Below are 19,984 nucleotides of genomic sequence, written 5' to 3'. Positions count from 1 at the left end.
AGTCTAAAATTTAGAAATTTTAAAATTTTGTTTTCTTCTGGGTTCAATGCCCTGTTCCTCGCAAAGAATCCTTCTAGTATTACTTCAAATGGCTTTTCCTTTTCCATACTCCATCAGTTATTTTCAGAATATATTCCAGTTTTTCTAAATTCTCGATTACTTTATCTATTTTATTTATTCTTTACCTGTGTCTTGGACAATCGTCTGTTTACCTTCTCCACCCTGGAGGGCTTTGTTTCTGCAGGACTGCTGCATAGATATATGTGTGGAGGGGTAAACTTCATTGCTTATCTGGATTAGATGCACTGTTTCTTAGATTACAAACGTTTCTTAGTTAATCATAACCAGAAGTAATTTACTAAGGAATGGTTTGTGCAAAATAAGCTTATCTTAGCATGTTGAAAAAAGGTTTTTTCTATTTTTACATTACTTTATAATTTTAAAACCATAACAATTTAAAACAATCTTTCCTCAGGACACTGATTTTTAGCATTCATTGTTGTTGGTGAGAAGTCTTACATTAGTCTGGTTTTTGTTCTTTTGTAAATAAACTGTTTTATTTCTTCCTTGGAAGGATTTTAAATCTTTTCATTATTGATGTTCTGAAATTCCACAATCATGTATCTTCTCTTGGTTACTTGTTTGCATGTTTATTTAGTTACTGTTCTGGGTAGACCTTTAAATATGAAGGCTTGGGTCTTTCAATTCTAGCAAATGCTCTTATATTATCTCTTTTATAGTTTCCTTATCTACATTTTCTTTATCCTTTTTATTTAGAATTTCTAGAATTGGAAGGTGGACTATTTCATTCATGTGTGTATTTTATTTCTCATATCTTTTTTTTGTTTTTTTTAATTGTAATGAAATTGCTTTACAATGTTGTGTTAGTTTCTGCTGTACAATGAAGTGAATCAGCTATATGTATAACTATATCCCCTCCCTCTTGGACCTCCCTCCCACCACCCCCATCCCACCCATCTAGGTCATATATCTTTTGAATTTAATCAATCAAGAAATGTTCAAGCATAAGTATTTTGACTACTTGTACACTGCATTTCTTTTTTATCTTCAGTCTTGCTTTGGATTTATATTGACTTCTGCAGTCATCATTTTAATCTCAGAAATTTTTCCTTTTTCACTGAACAAACATGCTGTTCTTGTTCTATGTATGCACTATGTCATTAAGTGAGTCTGTGGTACTAATTTTTTTTTTATTTTCTGTCCCTTGAATTATCCTTGTCTCCTTCAGTCTTTTTTTTCAGTTTGAAATTTCTCTTTTATGTTCAAAGCACTTAAATATTGGATACTTCTCGTTTGTCCAATGAAGGATTGAGACAAAACAAAAGGTTGATTTGAGGCTGGTGTATTGAACTTACTTTCTGATGATTAGGCATCACTTTAAGATGTTTTAGTGGTAGCTCTTTTAGCCATATTAAAGCCTGTGGAGGCCTGCTGGGAACAGAACTTCTAAAATGACAAATATGTCTGGAAGGCTGTGGTCCAATGCCATTTTTTCTGGCTATAAGCTCTGTCTATGGAACAAGAGGGAGCGCACAACTCTTCTGAAAATTGAATGTGTAGATGCTCGAGATGAAACTGAATTCTGTCTAGACAAGAGATGTGCTATGTGTACAAAGAAAAGAACAACATAGTAACTCCTGGTGGAAAACCTAACAAAACCAGAGTAATGTGGGGAAAGATAACTCATGCTCATGGAAACAGTGGTGTGGTTCATGCCAAATTCCAAAATAATCTTCCTGCTAAGGCCATTGGACACAGAACCCAAGTGATGCTGTACCCTTCAAGAATTTAAACTTATTGAAAAGTAAATAAATAAAAATGTGGATTTGTTCTCTTGAAAATAAATAAATAAATAAATAAAAAGGTGTTTGACTGGTAAACTATGATGGGACACTTCCTTCTAATTGACAATATTGAGACCATTGCCCAGATCAAGATCCCAAGCCAGAATATCCATCCAATTTCAGTTCATTTAGAGAAAAACTATTAGGTTTTTGTGCTTTGGTTTCTTTGTTGAGGAAAGAGAGTTAAAGAATTTGGGAGGCCATTGTGAAAGGAATATTTGTCTGTGTGTTATAAATACACATATATCTGTATATGTTTGAAGTATTTTTATTGATTTTGGAACTCATTGTTGACAACAGTATATCCAGTTCAAACAAAAATGATTGAATCATTAAGCTTTGGCTTATATGATACCAAATTAAATGGCCTTGTCCATTACATTAAATGGATAGTTAAATTAAGTATGTTATCTACATAATCAAAATTTGGATGTGGGATTGAGACTGGTGAGAACATGAAATTCATTTCTATATTCAGGTCTATGTGTGCAAGTTCATTAATATAAACTGTCGTGATGTAAAATCACTCTAAATAGAATAGTATCCTACTTAATATATTTACACATTGAGCTCCTTTATTAGGAGAATAATTTGAGCTTCTGAAGTACAGAAGATGTAGTACTATAGTGCCCTATCCAGAATGCAAGTCAGCAGAATTCTGTGGAAGTTCTAACCATGATAGAGCTACCAGGACACAAATGAGTAGTCTGGCTAATTCCTCAGGAGATCATAAGAAAGATCTTTTCTTACTGACACTATCTAATTTCCATCTTCTCAGCAATCAATAATACTTACTTTGTGCAGGTACTCTATAAGGCAGTGTGAAAAGAATAATAATAATAAACACAAATACCAAAATATTCCTTAGGTGTGACAAAAACTTAATATAATTTCCACTTTTCAGAAAGTTTATTTTTTCTGGATGCAAGCATATATTTATTTTATTGTGGTAAGAACACAATATGATATTTCGTCTGTTAAGTTAAGTGTACAACACATTATTGTTGACTATGTTGTACAATAAGTAAGCTCGCTTTATTTATCCTGCATAACTGAAACTTTACATTTGTTGATTAGATACTCCTCATTTCCCCCCCAACCCCCAGCCCCTGGCAATCACTACTCCACACTCTGAGTTTATAAATGTGACTACTTTAGATACCTCATATAGGTGGAATCATGCAATATTTGTCTTTCTGTGACTGGATTATTTAACTTAGCATAATGTCCTCCAGTTTAATCTGTGTTGTCACATATTGCAGAATTTTCTTCTTTTTTAAGGCTAAATAGTATTCCATTATAGGTATATACCATGTTTTTCCTTATCCATACATTTGTCAATGGACATCTAAACTATTTCCACAATATAATTTTGAATAGTGAATAATGCTGCAATGACATAGGAGTGCTAATATTTTGAGAACTTGATTTCAGTTCTTTTAGATAAATACCCAGAAGTGCAATTACTGGATCATAGGATAATTCTATTTTTAATTTTTGGAAAAACCTCCATAGTCTTTTCCATAGCAGCTGCATCATTTTACCTCCCGTCAAAACCATGTAACAATTCAAATTTTCCCATATTCTCACTTGCTATCTTTTTGTTGTTGATAGCCATCCTAACAGGTATGATAACTGCATCGTGGTTTTGATTTGCATTTCCCTTATTATTAGTGATGTTGAGCATTTTTTCATATATCTGTTGGCCACTTTATGTCTTTTTTGGAGAAACATCTATACAAGTCCTTAGCCTATTTTTATTTTTGGGGTTTTTTGTTTGTTTGTTTGTTTGTTTTTGGCTGTGTTGGGTCTTCGTTGCTGCACATGGGCTTTGTCTAGTTGCGGCGAGCGGGGGTTACTCTTCGTTGCAGTGTGCGGGCTTCTCATTGCGGTGGCTTCTCTTGTTGTGGAGCATAGGCTCTAGGTGCACGGTCTTCAGTAGTTGTGGCGTGTGGGCTCAGTAGTTGTGGCTCATGGGCTCTAGAGCACAAGCTCAGTAGTTGTGGCATACGGGCTTAGTTGCTCCGTGGCATGTGGGATCTTCCCACACCAGGGATTGAACCCGTGTCTCCTGCATTGACAGGCGGATTCTTAACCACTGCACCACCAGGGAAGTCCTCCTTAGCCTATTTTTAAATCCAGTTATTAATTTCTGTAAATTTATTTTTAATGAACCCTAATTTATTGTGCAAAGGATTTTCCAACTTATTTTGTTAGATCAAATAACTAAAATACACAGGGAAACTCATTTTTCCCTGTCATCCACCTCCTTGCCAGCTACTCTTGATTTGTTCTTAAATCTGAGAGATTCCTCTGAAGTAGAAAGGAGTAAGGGCTCTGGTGTCAGAAAGGCTCTTTCTAACACTCCCTAATTGTGATCCTGAGCAAGTTGGTGGCTTTCTCAGTCTCAATTTGTCATCTGCATAAAGATAGCAACAACAGTGACCTCATTGGATTGTTTGGAGGATTAAATTAGATAACACGTGACAGTGCCCAACATTGGCTAAGTATACAATATGGTCTTGAAAGTGAAACCCCTTTTCCAGTCGAATTTGTACCCTTCCTGTCGAGGTTTCCCATATTCCAGTTGACATTTAGCTAAGTCTTTGCAATATTTTTTTCTCCAGCCTAGTACACAGTTTCCTTCACATCTTAATCTTTAGAGTATTTAGGTCCTTCAGAAAATAAAGTATGCAAGATCACTGCAGTGATGGGATCACTCCCATCACTGCAAGATCCCATAGCCAAGCTAGACTCATTCATTCTTCTATGGACAATTTTCCTTTGTAAGAGAAGCCAAAATCAAAGTTTCCTGAAACATGAGAGTTTTCTGTGCCAAAGACCTTAAGGAATTCCTTGTATTCTCCAGTACCTTAAAAACAACAGCAACAGAATTTTTGGAGATAATTTCATTATTTCATGGCATCACTAACCAACTCTTGGTTTTTATGGGAGTAATTTTTTCATTTGTAGATTATCCTTGTCCTTGATTTCTCTGCCCTTATCTTGTCTGCCCCTTGGCTATTTTTATAGCTCATTAGTGCCTCCATCAGAGGATGAGAAACGGAAATAAAAGAAGATGAAACTCAAACTCAGGCAGCACCTATGCAACATAAAACGGACCTTCGGGGATGAAAGAAAACCCACCGGGTTGTCTGTGGAGGTCTTAATGACGGAATTATGCTTACTATTTGATTTCAGACTGTTATTCACACAGTGCAGGTTGGCTACTAAACTCAATTTTCTCACAATCCTTAAAATGGTTTATTGGTACTCATTACTACAATGATATCCCTCAGGCACCCAGGCCATCCGGCATGCTGACTGAGTGTCTTGGTCTTTGATCAGTGGGCAGGTGTCTTCACAGAGCTTTCAGTCTCATCCTGGTCTGTATGCTGATTCACATCTTCCTGTTAGGGCTTTGCATCTCATAACAACGTCAAATTTAGCTGGAACCTGTCAGACACACTGATATCCTGGGAGCCAATGTAGCTAGTGACTTCTAGGACATAGAATGAACTGACTTCACTCACTTTTCAGGCTGGAATGAAGGTAGGATTGGTTTATATTCTTGAATGATGTATTCTGTGTAAGGCTTGGCCATCAATAATTTTCAATTTTTTCCTGAGAGTTTGTTGTTCTATAAATGACGCAGTCCATGCCAAAAATATACCCTTGACAAAAACTGACTTGTTTTCCAAAACATAAACATTCAGTTTATTACAACCAGTTACACCATCTATAGTTATCTTAGTGTTATATTTTGTTAACACAGATTTGGTTGTGAAACTATAGATGTCTGTGAATTTTCAAGTAAGTCTGCTTTAACTTCTCATTAGCATGAGAATTAAGAGTGGGATACAGTCAGCTGAATTGTGTGTAACGAAGTTATTGTTTAGAAACTGTATTAAGAAATGCTTGGCCAGAGTGTTTTTGTATTATTTAACAATATGAATTTTAATACAACTTTTGAAGCACCTATATATTAAACATTTCTTTTAAATTCAGTGTCTCCCAGGGAGTTTTCTTTCCCATAGAAACAGGAAAAAAAGAAACCATGAAAAACTTCTAGTCAGACAATCTTTGGATATTGCAGTTGCCTGAGTGGGGTTAATACTGCCCTTTCCAGTTCTCAAATCTTATTCAGATTTCCCAAAAAAGTGCACCTGAAAACTGAAATATTAAATATTGAATCTCCCTCACCCCATTAACTGAAACTGCCACAATCATCCTCTAAGTGTTGGAATGACCCTAGTAAGGAAATTGGGAGTAACCGTGGCAGTTACTCCAAATTTTCCGGCAATATTTTTGCAACACTTAGACTGAACACATTCATGACAGGACATGGTGAGGAGGCAAAGAAAACTGGGATTAGAAAGAAAAGGGAGGAACAGAAAATTAATGAGGAATTTGTATGAAGAACAAGGAACAATAGAGCTGTAGTTTCCTAAGTTTAGGGCTGTATGAATCTGCTCTGTGTCCTGCAGCTTGAGAGACAGGTAAGCCAGTTGCTGAAAGTCTGTTCTTCTTTGAATAGCTTTTTTAATTATTATTATTTTTAAAATAATTAGGCTGAAAGGAAAATGTGTAAGGTAAGTTGGCAACGTGTAAAATTCATTTCACACCCACTACTGGGTCTTGAGAAACTGGCTCAAAGATTTGAAAGGGCCAATCACTGTATGTGTGAGAAGCAAGGACCCGGTCTTGAAGACACTGCCTTGGCAGACAGTAACCTCATTGTGAAAATTTAGGACAGCTGTGAAATTAATTAGCTGTCTTCTCCAACCGTGTGAGGCTACAGCAAGAGTTAGAACTCAGAGCAGCCCCCAGCAGTGGGCACGCACTTCACGGGGAACTAGGAAGGGGAGTACTTTTCTCTCATCGAATTGTCACATTCATGTCACAAAGAAAATGGATGAAAACAAACAAACAAAAAAACACTTTTTCCCCCCATCTTGAGCATTTAATTGAGATCTTAGGTTGCTTTTAAAAATGAAATATGGTGGCGCAGTGGTTAAGAACCTGCCTGCCAGTGCAGGGGACTCAGGTTCAAGCCCTGGTCCGGGAAGATCCCCCATGCCACGGAGCAACTAAGCCCATGCGCCACAACTACTGAGCCTGCACTCTAGAGTCTGCACAACTACTGAGCCCACGTGCCACAACTACTGAGCCTGCACTCTAGAGTCTGCACAACTACTGAGCCCACGCGCCACAACTACTGAAGCCCGCGTGCCTAGAGCCTGTGATCCGCAACAAGAGAAGCTACCGCAGTGAGAAGCCCGCGCGCCACAACGAAGAGTAGTCCCCGCTCGCCGCAACTAGAGAAAGCCCGCGCACAGCAACGAAGACCAAACGTGGCCAAAAATAAATAAATTAATTAATTTTAAAAATGAAATATGGGATAATTAACTCTCTTATCAGACAACAGCTAGACTGCAATGATTACTTAGGAGAGTTAGAAAGGACGTCTATTCTACAGTCAACATGACCTTCATCATTTATTAGGTTGTTTATCTGATTGCTTTAAAAAGTTTTTTCAGGATCTTTTCTTTTTAACTACAGGGGTAAATATCATTGTAGTCTTTACTAATTGATTTTTAAAGTCACATTCAGAGTTCCACGCCTTGCATTTGCAAAGGTCAGAAATGTTTTGAACAGAAGTGGCATTGGGAAGGGGGCATCTATAAATACTATTTCAGATTTTAAAAGGTCACATGAGAAGGAAGAAAAAATTCATCTTTGTACTTTGCATGTCTCAGACATATCATGTGCTTTTGTAAATGAGTCCTTTGCCAACATACCATATATGTTCTTATTAATGCTAACCTTCCCCCTCCATAGTCTGGATTTTACTGTAACTTGGTTAGAAGGAAAGAGTATCCCTCACATGGCTCAGCAATTGATACCCTTCTAATTAGGGAGATGTTTGGAACCACGAGACTTTCGAGTTGAGAAGAATGTTAAGGATTAGCTTAAATACCTTCTTTTACCAAAGGAGAGATGAAGACCAGGCATTTGACATGATTTGTTCTAGTGAGAGAACTAGTTATGTCAGAACGGAACTACAACATAGGTACCCTGATTCCCAATTTGTACTCTTTATTGGTGCAATCTCTGTGAGCTACTAGAAATGCTTCCTTTGGAAGGAAGGGCTTCAAAAATATAATTCTTAAAAATAAAGTCCTAGTTAGAATTTATCTTATTTTAGTAATATTTTGTTTAAAATAAATCTTTATTGAAGTATGATATAAATACAGGAAAGTGTCACATGTAACGTGTATAGCTTGATGAATTATCACAAAGGAAACACATTCATGGAATCAATACCCAAATAAAGAAATGGATTATGGCAAGCACCCCAGAAGTTCCCCCTTGGGTCCTTTCTCAATCACTACTACTACCTGCTCCCCAGAGACAATAACATTCCTGATTTCTGTCACCTTACATTGGTTTTTGCCTGTTTTTGAACTTCTAAGGCAAGGTTATAGAGAAAAGGGAACTCTTGTACACTGTTGGTGAGAATGTTATACAGCCACTATGGAAAAGAGTATGGAGTTTCTTCAAAAATTAAAAATGGAACTACCATATGATCAAGGTATTCCACTTCTTAGTATTTATGAAGAAAACAAAAGCATTAATTCTAAAAGATTTATGTATCCCTGTGTTCACTGCAGCATTATTCACAATAGCCAAGTTATGAAAGCAACCTTAGAACTATCAATGGATGAATGGATAAAGAAGGTGTGGTGTATATATAAAATGGAATATTAGCCATAAAAAGGAATGAAATCTTGCCATTTGTGACAACATGGGTAGATCTAGAAGATATTTTGCTAAGTCAAATAAGTCAGATGGCAAAAGACAAATACCGTATGATCTCACTTATACAGGGAATCTAAAAATAAAAATCCAAAAAACAAAAAAAACAAACTCATAGGTACAGATTGGTGGTTGCCAGAGGTGAGGGGTGGAGGATGGGTGAGATGAGTGAAGGGGATCCAAAGGTACAAGTAAACTTCCAGTTAAGAGATTAATAAGTCCTGGGAATTTAATGCACAGCATGGTCACAACAGCTAATAATACTGTATTGCATATTTGAAAGTTGCTAAGAGAGTAGATCTGAAAAGTTCCCGTCAGAAAAAAAAAATTATGTAACTAAGTATGGTGACAGATGTTAACTAGTCTTATTGTGATGATCATTTTGCAATATACAAAAGTATTAAATCATTATGTTGTACGTCTGAAACTCATACATCAATTATACCTCAATAATAAAAATCGTTGCTTTTTATTTTATATAAAGGTGTTATATATGTTCTGTTCAAATAAACTTTACTATATTTAATAATATTCAATATTACAACATTTGTAATAATGAACTGAAAGTTTAATTCAAAAACTACAAGGGGAAATCTTTCCTTTCTGAGGTCCTCCGCCCACAGAATATTGGCACTGAAAGCACCCATATTTTGCTTTTTCCCATTTACATTTCATATTAACTTTAACTCATCTCTCCCCTGTCCCCCTTTGCCTAATAACAGAATGGAAGCTCCACCATGCCTGCCATGTCTGATGCACAGGAAAGGGTACAAACTTAAGTCAATGCTTCAGTGAGTGCGTTGATCTGACCAGAAGAACCAGAGTTTTCCTACTGTTGCCCCATCACTAGCTGCTCCAGAAACCAGGTCTCATTATATATACTTAGAGGCAAACATACAGCACTCTCTTTCAGACTGATGGTCAGAAAGATTCTGGGCTTAGCAAAGAAGCAGATAATGAGAGGAAAAATCAAGGAGAGCAGAGTTGGAGTCAATTCATCGTTGTTAAGAATCTTCATGGCAGAAACGCTGGCAGCACCAGCCGTGAGATTCCAGTTGAAGGTGAAAGGAAGAAAGTCTTATTTTCATCCTCCTGGAGAAATAAGGACTACAAATGGATTGGACTTGGGGAAAAAAGTGAGCAGAACATTTTACTCTGACTGATCAGATTTCTTCATAAAGCTCCATATCTAAGATTTTCAACTTGCTCCTGGAAAGAATTAGAAACATGGAGAGATGCAAATTATAGGTGCAGTAAGAATGAAAGTAAATCCAACAAAAAGCTCTCATTTTCTTTCATTTTAGTGAAATATCTCTGCATTTCTTAGCTCCTACTTTAGTTTTTATTTCTATTAAAATTCATGTAATTCGTAGTTGTGAAGATCAAACCATCAAGCCTCCATCCATGCTAATGTGTTAAATGGAGATCTTTTTCTTTTGTATCATCAGGATTTAAATGTTCCCTTGGTTATAAGTTGTCTGAAAGTGGAAATCAACCGGATGAGAGTTGAGAGTACTTTCGCACTGAAAGAAAATTTTATTGCATTTGTTAAAATCTCGGAATTTTAATAATGGATTATTTCATGTTTAAAGTGACAGAATATAATTTTGATTTTATTTGGCATATATCTTTTAAAAATTATCAAGTGAGCTTTACAGATCTAAGTGAGTTTTATGTGGGATCAACTATGATGAATATTGGCTCTTATATTAGGTAAGGAGAACATATGGAGTGACTTCCTTTTTTATAGGTGCTGGTAGGTGTGGGGTGAAACTTATCAGGATGACAGTGAGAAGACTCACATTCTAAACCATCTCCCCTTTGCCTGCCCCAAAATACTAGCTCCAGTTAAAATGCAAATGCTCATGTCATTGTTATCTTTCCCATCTCAATAGCAAAAAATTTAATCTTGCTGCAGATAGAGGTTGGCTATTTAGTGCAACAACAAGTTAAATCACAGAGAATATGGAAACTGCCCAGAATTCTCCAGACATTTCTAGTCATTCTTAGTTTGACCAAATGCTAAAAGTAATTCATCCTGTAGAGGTAATAACAAATTCAAATATTTAAGGCCAGATATATAGCTAGGTTGGAACTAGATTATATTTCATTAAAAAACCTTATATTTATCTAGTAAGATTTGGTTCTTTGTCCAATCAGAAAGATACAAGACCAGAAATCTAACTGAAATTTGCCTGTTTATGACTTTCTATTTTTCTTTAGCTCCAGTGAAAATAAATGTATTCTTTACCTTAGAGTCATCTATGAGTAAGTAATGCCTAAAAGCTAATGTTTACTGAAAACCCACTTTAGATAGAGTTTTACAAGCACTATCTTACGTAAACTCGTGAAAGCTTAGGAGATAGGTTCTATTTTTGTCACATTTATTTCACATATGAGAAAACTGAGGCTTAGCAGTGGTAGAGCTAAGGTTAGAAAGCAGACTTTCCAAAATCCAGGAGAAATCAGGATTGCCACATATGAGGCAATCCAGGCAGCTAGGCAGTGAATAATTGATCTAGCTGTCTCTATCAATATCTCTCTATGTATCTATCTGTCTGTCTATCTGTCTATCTATCATCTATCTTCTATTACCTATCTCTCTATCATCTATCTGTCACTGATTTTCACAGAAATATGTACAAAATTATGAGTATATTTACTGTAAATAGATGGTGTGTGTGTGTTTTTACAGCAAAGGAACATGTTATTGAATTTGCTTAGCTCTCTAAAATTAACTCATGTCTCTCTTAAGATTAAATTACACAGTATCGGTTAGGGTTCTTTTTAGTTACAGGAGATGAAAGCACTTAAACTGGCTTAAGCAGAAAGAACAGTAGTAAAATACTGGCTTATGTGACTAAAAGGTCCAGGGGTGGCATGATTAGCGACGCCATTGGGACCATATTTCTCTGTGTGGTGGTAACCTGGCTGCCATCAGTATCAGGTTTCTGTGCTCTGAGGACAAACGTAAAAGAAAACTTGCTTATTTTTTTTCAGCAGATTCCCCCCCACGTCCCAGTACTAATACTGTTGACTCTGTCATGTGGCCATTCTTAAGCTATCATTGTCCAAGGGAAATGGTATGCTTTCCTTGTCCAAGTCTGGGTCATATATTTACTCCTGTTACTGGGGTTGAGGGCGTGGGCAGCCCTGTGCAATCCATGTGGACTAATGATGGCCATTAGTAGGTTTTCAAATGAAATTCAGCAAATTATTATCATATAAAGAGGAATGGATTCTATTTGACAAAAAAAACCCAAGTTATACTACAGTGTTCCCAATAGTTCAAATATTTTACAAGGGATATTGAATCCCTTTGCAAGAAATTTGTGGTATTAAGGCAAAACCAATTTTTAAAATGCATATCAAATACTGAATTCTGTAATAAAGCATTTGAAAATGCCAAGTTTTTACCAAATACTAGGGTATGATTTTTGTGAGTTAGTTATAATAGAGTTGACGGATAATGAAAATAAGATCATCCATTATAATTGCTGACTAAAAATAAATCCTTGATGTTACTATATAGGAGGGTAAGACATTCTACATCGAACTACTAATATGGTCTATCCTCCAGTTCAGAATTTTCTGCCGAGGGTCTTATTTTGTGGAGAAAACAAATGGTAGATGCCCACAGTATCACTTTTTCTAAATGATCTGATAACAATGTAACTGCCACGTCAATGTATTTCACCTGAGTCATTAGTTCTAGGATTGTTGTCTCTGCTGGTCTATTATCTCTTCTCTTGGCACTTTGGGTAATGTCCGAAATATGGAGCTGGTGTGATCTATCAATCTTCTTGCTAGCACTCTTAACAAGATTATTGGAAAAGGAGTTCAGTTTGTAGGAAAATAAACACAAATTCCAACAGCAGAAAAACATTTGCAAGCTGAAATCCTTCATGTCAAGTCATGTCAGCGCTTTAGATGCATCCCACCTTATCCTCAGTGTCTGAAAGGATGGAGAGACTTTTTTTGATCACGGACCTTAGAAAAGTGTACATGATTTAACCCTGGCTAGAGTAACCAACATTTCCAAGTGTTAGATTGATTCTATCCCTTTCAGGTGATTAAGATTTTTTTTGGTCATCTTATGGCTGTCATTAATGGAAGAGATTTTTTAATTTTTATTTTCTTTCAGCTTTATTGAGATATAATTGACATATAACTGTGTAAATTTAAAGTGTACAATGTGATGATTTGATACACGTATTTACTGCAAAAGGACTATTGCGATAAGTGAGTTAACGAATCTATCACCTCACATAATTACCGTGTGTGTGTGGTGAACATTTAAGATCTACTCTCATAGCAGCTTTAAAGTACGTACAGGCATACCTCAGAGATACTGCAAGTCTGGTTACAGATCCATGCAATAAAGCAAGTATGTCAGTAAAGTGAGTCTCATGAATTTTTTGGTTTCCCAGTGCACAAAAAAGTTATGTTTGCACTACACTGTAGTCTATTAAATGTGCAATAGCATTATGCCTAAAAAAACAAAATGCTAACCAGTATCTAAAAATGCAGGATTGCCACACACCATCAATTTGTAAAAAAATTTAATATCTGTGAAGTTCAGTAAAGTGAAGCACAATATGAAGTTTCCTTATCATAGAGTATTGTTAACTAAAGTCACCATTGCTGTACATTAGATCCCCAGAATATATTCATCTTATAAATGGAAATGTTTACTTTGGGGCCAACATCTCCCTATTTCCCTACCCTTGCCCGCAGCCCTTGGAAACCACCATTCTACTCTCTGTTTCTATGAGTTCAGTGTTCTTAGATTCCACATATGAGATCATACAGTATTTGTCTTTCTCTGTCTAACTTATTTCACTAAGAATAATATCTGCTAGGTCCATCCATGTTGTCGCAAATGGCAGCATTTAATTTAATGGAGTAATATCCCATTGTGTGTATATATATTATATAATATCACATTTCCAATATTATTATTATTAACATTATACATATATATATCTCACATTTTCTGTATCCGTTAATCCATCAGTGGGCATTTAGTTTGCTTCCATGTCTTGGCTATTTCGTGAATAATGCTGCAACTAACATGAGAGTGCAGATATCTTTTCAAGATACTGATTTCATTTCTTTCAAAAATACATCCAGAAGGATTGCTAGATCACATGACAGTTCTTTTTTTAATTTTTTGAGGAACCGCCATAATGTTTTCCATAATGGCTGTACCAGTTTACATTCCCACCAACAGTGCACATCCTTGCCAACACCTGCATCAAGCAAGGCTATCAGGGCCATTTTTCCAAGAGCATTATTATTATTATTATTATTTTTAAGATGTTAGCTATCAGTTTTTCTTTTTTTTTTTAAATTAATTTATTTATTTATTTATTTTTGGTGTGTTGGGTCTTCGTTTCCGTGCGAGGGCTTTCTCTAGTTGTGGCGAGCGGGGGCCACTCTTCATCGCGGTGCGCGGGCCTCTCACTGTCGCGGCCTCTCTTGTTGCGGAGCACAGGCTCCAGACGCGCAGGCTCAGTAATTGTGGCTCACGGGCCTAGTTGCTCCGCGGCATGTGGGATCTTCCCAGACCAGGGTTCAAACCCATGTCGCCTGCATTAGCAGGCAGATTCTCAACCACTGCGCCACCAGGGAAACCAAGAGCATTATTTTAAAATTAATGTTTTTTTCTTCCAGTTTTCTTGACACGATAATTGACATACAGCACTGCATAAGTTTAAGATACACAGCATAATGATTTGATTAACATACGTCATGAAGGGATTATCAGAAGTTTAGTGAGCATCCTTCATCTCATATAGGTACAAAATTAAAGAAATAGGGCTTCCCTGGTGGCGCAGTGGTTGAGAATCTGCCTTCTAGTGCAGGGGACACGGGTTCGAGCCCTGGTCTGGGAAGATCCCACATGCCGTGGAGCAACTGGGCCCATGAGCCACAACTACTGAGCCTGCATGTCTGGAGCCTGTGCTCCGCAATGAGAGGCTGCAACAGTGAGAGGCCCGCGCACTGCGATGAAGAGTGGTCCCCGCTCGCCGCAACTAGAGAAAGCCCTCGCACAGAAACGAAGACCCAACACAGCCAAAAATTAATTAATTAATTAATTATTTTTAAAAAATTAAAGAAATAGAAAAAAATTTTATTTTCATATACAACATACCACAGTGTTCATTATATTTATCATGTTGTACATTATATTCCTAGTGCTTATTTATCGTTTAACTGGAAGCTTGTATCTTTTGACCCCCCCCCTTCACCTAATTACTGCCCTTGCCCTACACCTCTGGTACCACAAATCTGATCTCATTTTCTATGATTTTGTTTGTTTTGAAAATATAATTGACCTACAACACTATGTTAGCTCCTGTTGCACAGCATAGTTATTCAATATTTCTGTACATTTCAAACTGATCTTCACGATAAGTCTAGTTACAATATGCCACCATACAACAGATGTTATGTAGTTAATGACTATATTCCTCACACTGTACATTTCATATCCATGCTGTTTTTAATGCTTCATTGTTTTTTTAAATGTAATGCCATTGCACACTTAATAGAGTACATTGTAGCATAAACATACCATTTACATGCACTGGGAACCCCCCAAAATTGTGTTACTTGTTTCATTGGATATCCACTTTATTGCAGTTGTCTGGAACTGAACCCACAATATCTCCCAAGTATGCCAGTATTAGTTCCAACAGTTGTTTGGTAGAATCTTTAGAATTTTCTACATATAAATGATATCATCTGCAAACAGAGACAATTTTACTTCTTCCATTCTAATTTGGATGTCTTTTTTTTTTTTTTTTTTTGACTAATTGCTCTGCCCAGAGCTTCCAGTACTATATTAAATAGCAGTGGTAAGAGTGGGCTTCCTTGTCTTGTTCCTGATCTTAGAGGAAAAGATTTCAACTTTTAACCACTGAGTATGTTGTTAGCTGTGAGATTTTCATACATGGCCTTTATTATGTTAAGGTATATTCCTTCAACCCAATTTGTTGAGAATATTTATCATGAAAGGATGTTGAATTTTATAAATTATTTTTCTGCATATAAGGAGATGATCACATCATTTGTATCTTTCACTTATTAATGTGGTATATTACATTGATTAATATGTAGATGTTGAACTATCCTTGTATCTCAGGGATAATTCCCACTTGATCATGGCATATGATCCTTTTAATGTGCTGTTGAGTTCTGTTTGCTAGAATTTTGTTGAAAATTTTTAATCTATATTTACTAGGGATAATTGCCTCTAGTTTCCTTCTTTTTGGTAGTGTCCTTATCTGGCTTTGGTGTCAGGATAATGCTGCCTTGAGGGAGCATAAAGTGAAACTGGTCCTCTTACCCTCCTCAGGGCATCTAATTTTGGATTTATTTTTCTCTAACAGTGTGCTGGAATTTCTGTGTTGGACTCCTGGACTTCCACAAAGACTCTCTTGTCTTAGGGTGAGTGTCTAAATCAGTGTTCTTCGAGGGGAAGATGGCAGGAAACTCTTGTTCTGCCATGTTGATGACATCACTCTCTATTACTGAAAGAGATTTAAGCTAAAGTCTGGAAAACTCTGAAAAACAATTCATTAATTACAGGAGGGAAATGTATGTTACCAGAGGTTAAGCAATTAATGGAAAGCTTGACCAGGATGCTTCCTCACGAGGCATAAGAGTATAGGATTTTTCTTTATTACAAAATTGGATTATGTTTATATTTTCATTGGGTGTAAATTTACCACCATTTCAGAATGAATAAAATGACTTTTTAATGTCTGATTGGCTTTAGTTCTCTTAGAGTCCTTTCTGTGTTGGTAATGGTTACATTTCTAAGCACTGATACGATATTACTCATAATACTATTACTAACAAATATAGCTGACTCTTATTGAATGTTTACTATGTGCTATGTATTTTGTTAAGCACTTTTTAAGACTTTTTCTCAGCCCAGACTCCTGAACAGAAATCCAAACTCGTATACCTGCCTACCAGACATCTTCCTTTGGGTATTTTTAAGGTCTATGATAATCTTCAACCCCAAACTTTCTATTCTTCTGTGTTGTCGGGGTTAGTAAATTGCATCTCTATTACTCAGCTCCTCAGTCTTGGATCTGGACATCCTATTGGCTGTTGTTCTCTCTCTCCATCTTAATGGATGAAATATCAAGCCCTTGTTTATAAAGCTGTCAATTCTAGCCTTGCAAAGCCGCCTATCTTTCTTCATCTCCATGCCTGTCACCTGGCTTATACCCTACCTGTCCGACTGCAAGGGGCTCTTAATGGATCTTCATATATCCATCCTTGCTGCCCCTTGACCTAGGCTCCACGCTGTAGCTAGAAACATGGTTCAAAAAGCCAACATATTCATGTCACTTCCTTATGAAACACCCTTCCATAGAAGAAACATTTACTTCCCCATTCTGTCGCATCTACTGCCCCCTCCCTTACCCCATACTTTAGCATTTCTGAACATTCAGGTCTTAGTCTAGAAGGCACTTCTTCAAAACATGTCCTTGATTTCTTACAATTGTTTTGGTTTATCTATCATGAGTCCACAGTACATATTATTTTTCTTTTTTAACTCTTCATAATTATGTTTATACTGCCTATCTTCTCCACAGGACAACTGCATAAAGGCAGGAAATACAGTCATGCTCACCACAATATTTATATTGTTTGGCATAAGGTAAGACTTCATAAATGTGTTTTGAATGAACGAATAAATCCTACACGGGTCCTCCGCTTCTAAGCCTGGCCCCTTCACGCTATGCCATTCTGCTTTTAGACACATTTTGATTTAATATTCATGTTATAAAAAGTTAGCATTTGCCTCAGGGCTTCAAGAGGATCACCCAATATATTCAATATAGACATTTACATTTTGTTTTCTACTTAACCAATATCTCAGTTTTTCTTATTAATAAAGATCTCAAGGCTCTTTTTGAAATCATTAGCAAAAAGATCAGAGAAGAATGGACATTTCTGAGTTAACGTGATTAAAGTATATTTTCAATAGTGCTGGATTATCCTAAGGCAAATTAAAAATGTGTTTCGGGCAAAAGATTTTGAATATTGACATTTCTTGAAAAGAAAAAAGTCATCCTAATGGAAAAACCAGAAATTCATTAAATTTCCTAAAACTCATCTTGATGTTAATTATTCTTGTTATTTTTAGTTAGACAAGAGGGCACAATAATATTAGAATCATTAAAGGTCTTAACAGGACTCAATTTTGAATATTAGTGTTAAAGAAAAATACTTGATTTGCTACATTTTCTAAACCAAGTTTCTTTCAGTTTTTATGATAATGATAAAAACTGAGAAGGATTGCATCTCAGAGAGTATGGTAGGTATTTCACATGTATCATCTCTAATTCATGTTACCATGAAAGTTAGGTGTTATCCCCCAATTCTATAGATGAGAAGAGTCAGAGTTAGGATGGGAAGGTAACACAGTAACCTCCCCCCCCCCACCCCGCAGGCTTTCTGCCAGGTCAAACTGTTCACTCTGTGTGACAGAGGGTGTGCCTTCCTCCTCTTCATATTCATTCTGATAAGACAGCTCCAACGCGGACAATGCAACAGGATTGCTCCAATCTGCTTCAATTGGCTCCTGCAAACCTGAAGTGAAGCCCTAGCAGCTCAATAGGAAATCTATATATTCCAACAGGATGCCCACAGAGAAGCTGCGGATCTCTAATTTGTAACGATCAGCGTAGCAGGGAGTGTGGCAGGGCTGCTCTGGATAAATGTACAAGAGTTTCAGTCATTGTAGTTGGCAGAAGAACTGAGAATTAGTGTAGGAACTAAGCGTTTTCTTTAGAATCAGTCATTGCCTGGGTCAGGAGTCAGTAGCTAAATTTCCTTTATTCAGGGGTGCAGCTATGTCGCTAACTGGCCAAGTGATGTTATTTAGACAGAGACCAGTATTCAGTATTCATAATGCTATGGATAAAGTTTGAGTAAATTAGTTCCCATGGTAAAACTATTTTGATCCAATAAAGTGTATTGAATAAATCAAATTTACCTAAGAAAGTCTAGAAATAGCTAAGATGAATTGGGAAAATGCTACAGCTGTAATTTGTGGCTGATACTCCTTGAAGAGATGGTCGGTCTTAACCCTCAGAATCTCTGGCTTCCCTCCCTGAGGTAGGCCCTTGAGTGGCCTGGGTCATGCCAGCCACTCTCCTTTGGTGGCATGGGTATATCCTGGATGCCTAGAAAGAATGCTGCCACTGAGCTGGACCTGGATTAGTGTCAAGGGGAACCCAATGTGTACAAGTTAGTACAAGTTTCCGAAGAAATACATAGGAAAAGCAGTGAGAAAAGTTAATAAATCATTCAGTAATTTACCAATGAATCAGCTTTACCTCAAAGGTAGAGTAATAACATTTTCCCTTAGTTTTAATTTACTAGAAAATTTCCTCTTTCTTTTTTTAAAAAAATATCTCCTTCATAATGCACAAATTTAAGGTAGCCCTTTCTTTACAAGCCAACTTCCCCTGCTGATTACTCACCTTCCCCCATTTTCTTAATGCATTCTCATCCCCTGAGATACTGTTTGACAGACTGACTTTCCACCTGCCACCTTCTTGCCTCTTCATGTGAATTTCAATGAGTCACAGTGACTGCCTATTTTAACAGTTCAGCATGCAGCTAGTTCTGTAGTTACAAATGCATCAACTTGCTCCAAATCATGGAAGGTGATGGTTAGAATATGGTGTTCAGGATAAGTGTGCTTATCCTCTTATAGGTAAATTAGCATTACTCAGAGAAATTGTCTGTTCTAAGTGTACCATTAAGGATTATATCTCTGACCCCAGGGATAGAGCATGCCATGCATATAAGGTGAAGCCAAGACTGCCTTTGACTCCTGATATCCATTCTGCTTTGACTTTAGTCAGAGTGAATAAACACAAAGGAAAAAAGCCTAGGACAGCATTTCCCAGCTTCCCTTGGAGCAAAGTGTGGTCATGTGTCCAAGGATATACTGTAGGTATGGGAGTGATAAGCTGGAAAGAGCCTGTGTACCTGAAGCTTCAGAGCAGGAAAGCTCAACCCTGCACCTCCTATGTCCAGATTTCTCTGTGAGAAAGGGATTAACCCCTGTCTTGTTTAAGCCACTGTTATTTCTGGTCTTTGTTACTCAAAAGTGAACCAATCCTAACTGATTTATAAGGCAAAAACGTGAATGTCCCAAAGACTGTTAATAAAACTGTTAGTTTTATGTAGAAATTATGTCTTCAGAATATTAGTCAAAATGATGAAATAGTTAAGCACAATATTTAATAAGTGAGCATTCA

The 19,984-nt window shown here is 36.7% G+C and overlaps 1 pseudogene; it reads left to right on the top strand.

Moving 5' to 3' along the window:
- The first annotated feature begins 1,481 nt into the window (after window positions 1-1,481).
- LOC103009237 (60S ribosomal protein L35a-like) lies at window positions 1,482-1,813 on the top strand (annotated as a pseudogene).
- Window positions 1,814-19,984: the final 18,171 nt, after the last annotated feature.

The sequence above is a fragment of the Balaenoptera acutorostrata genome, chromosome 5, assembly GCF_949987535.1.
Source record: "Balaenoptera acutorostrata chromosome 5, mBalAcu1.1, whole genome shotgun sequence".
In the NCBI taxonomy this organism is placed as follows: domain Eukaryota; kingdom Metazoa; phylum Chordata; class Mammalia; order Artiodactyla; family Balaenopteridae; genus Balaenoptera; species Balaenoptera acutorostrata.
Note: the sequence above shows the minus strand (reverse complement) of the source record. Positions and strands in the feature narration are given on the sequence as shown.